The sequence below is a fragment of the Diospyros lotus genome, chromosome 1 (assembly GCF_014633365.1).
Source record: "Diospyros lotus cultivar Yz01 chromosome 1, ASM1463336v1, whole genome shotgun sequence".
In the NCBI taxonomy this organism is placed as follows: domain Eukaryota; kingdom Viridiplantae; phylum Streptophyta; class Magnoliopsida; order Ericales; family Ebenaceae; genus Diospyros; species Diospyros lotus.
Genome location: NC_068338.1, coordinates 46328610 through 46331094, shown reverse-complemented (window position 1 = coordinate 46331094; position 2485 = coordinate 46328610). Strand labels below are relative to the sequence as shown.

Sequence of the window (2485 nt, the reverse complement as noted above, 5' to 3'; positions counted from 1 at the left end):
TTATGGATTAATAGAATATTTTATAATTAAAAATAAAATATATTTACAGTAGGTGCCCTCCATATTCCATATTAATTCAGATTGATGAAGCGTTTGAAATGAGTAAATTGTGAGCGATCATTTTTTTCTTTTTTAATTCATTTCTCTCTGCCGCGTAAAAGTCAAAGATCGCAGTCGATTCCAGAACGTGCATGGTAGACGGTATTACTATTCAGACTCAGAGTCGATGCGAGTCAACTCAACTCCGCTTCCATGACTCAACCAATTTAGCCAACGCCGCCGGCGACGACCCGCCGTCGCTCAGGGCGGCCATTGCCCCCTCCCTCGCCGCTTTGGCTCGCTCCCTAGCGGCCTTGCCGGCCTCGGATTCCATCAGCTCTCTGACTCGCTCCTCCACCTCCGCCGCCGTCACGAATCCGCCGTCCGACTCGTTCATCGACAAGGCCAGCTTCATTTGCTCCACCAACAGCACCCTGTTCAGCCTCTGCTCAGCGTAGAGCGGCCACGCCACCATCGGCACGCCGGCGCACACCGCCTCCAACACCGAGTTCCACCCGCAGTGTGTCACGAACCCGCCCACCGAGTCGTGCCGCAACACCGCCACCTGCGGCGCCCATGACTTCACCACCAGCCCCCTTTCCTTCGTTCGCTCCAAGAACCCATCGGGGAGAAGCGAATCCAGATCCGGCTCGGGCGGGACCGCACTGACCTTTCCTTTATCTGGGTCGGGCGGGCTCCGGACCACCCACAAGAACCTCTGCCCGCTCCGCTCCAACCCGACCGCCATTGCCGCCAACTGCTCCACCGAGAACGAACCCAAGCTTCCGAAGCATAGGAATACAACGCTTCCACTCGGCCGTGAGTCGAGCCACCTCAAACACACGTTTTCACTGCCGCCGTCGCGGCCTTTGTCTGACGCAATGAGCGGGCCCACGCAGAACACCGGCGGCGTAGGAGCGTCGGGAACACAGAGTCCATCTTGGATCGCTTTCACGGCGTTCGGTTCCAGAGATTCGAACGTGTTGACAATAATCCCATCCGATTTGGGATATGGACAAAGAAATCTATGAGTGCATTATACTCGACGGATCTTCTCTCCATCATTGGCAGCGGCATATCGGAGGATGGAATCGGAGGCAAGCTTGGAAAGTGAAGAAGCGTATTCATGTCTTTGAAGTCTCTGGTGGTGTTCCGATCAGTTGTCGGCAAGTAAAGGTAGCAAGCGAGGCAAGAAGCGACGGAGGTGAAGAAGTAGAAGGTGGGGAGGTTGAGTTCGGCGCCGACGGAGAAGGCGGGAGTGGAGAAGAGGTCGATGATGAAGGCGGCCACGGAGGCGGAGAGGGAGATGGAGCGGAGGGCCTGGCGGACGTTGGGGGTGTTGAGGCGGAGGAGCTCGAAGGTGACGGCTACGTTGGAGGGGAAGGAGAAGGGGTCGAGAGGGGGGGAGATGGGGGGGAGGTGGTGGAAGGAGATGGAGGAGCTGGTGGCAGAGACGTGGCGGATGTAGGGGTCGGTGGAGCCGATGTTGACGGGGGGAGTGGTGGTGAGGATGACAATGGAGTAGGAAGGGCGGTGGCTCAGTATCAGCTTCCCCAGCTCCACCATGGATATTAGGTGGCCGATTCCTGGCGATGGATACATCACTATGGCTTCCATTTTCCCACAGATAGAGAGAGAGAGAGAGAGAGAGAGAGAGTGTGAGCGGTAGGAGTAGGATGGATATAGCTCGAAGACAAATAGAGTCTACAGGTAAGCCGTTTGACAGCTTAGAAGTTTTTCTATAATTTATTTAGTTATATATTTATTAAAAGTTAAAGAATTTAAATGTTACTGTATTTAATTATTATTTGAAAGTATTTTATAAAATGTGATCCTCTAATTTTTCTCAAAAATGGTATTCATAACTTATTTAATTAATCAAATATTTTATAAATTCGACCTCCAACAACTATTATATTTTTAACTATCCTAAAACATTACAAAACCCTCTCTTGCCTCCCCAAGTCATCTTCTTCTTGTCACCTCAATCTCCTCTTTGGTAACCGTAGTCTCTAACCCCATCTCCTTCTTCTTGTCACCTCAATCTCCTCTTTGTTAATCGTAATCTTTAACCCCATCTCCTTCTTGTCACCTCAATCTCCTCTCTGGTAACCGTAGTTTCTAACCCCATCTCCAGTGGCAAAGCCATGTGAGGCCGAGTGGGGGCTACCCCCACTCGGTCAATTTTTTTTTCAAACTTTATGATGAAGGATTTTCGGAGGTGGTAGCCGCACGTTCCCTTCTTGCCTCTCTGAATACACCTGCAATGGAGACGGGGCTTGCTCCCCCGGTCGATCTCCGATGATTAAGTTAGTTCTTTGATCTAGGGTTCCTTGTCCCTTTTAAACTATGTTAATTGATGGAAAATTAGGAGAATCCCCCACCTTCTTCGCTTACCTTTTCTCGGGATAGGGATCGTGAGGGATCTTCGGGATCTTCCTCCCGC

The 2485-nt window shown here is 51.1% G+C and overlaps 1 pseudogene; it reads right to left on the bottom strand.

The window, feature by feature from the left end:
• On the bottom strand, positions 1–1686 carry LOC127804045 (anthocyanidin 5,3-O-glucosyltransferase-like; annotated as a pseudogene).
• Positions 1687–2485: the final 799 nt, after the last annotated feature.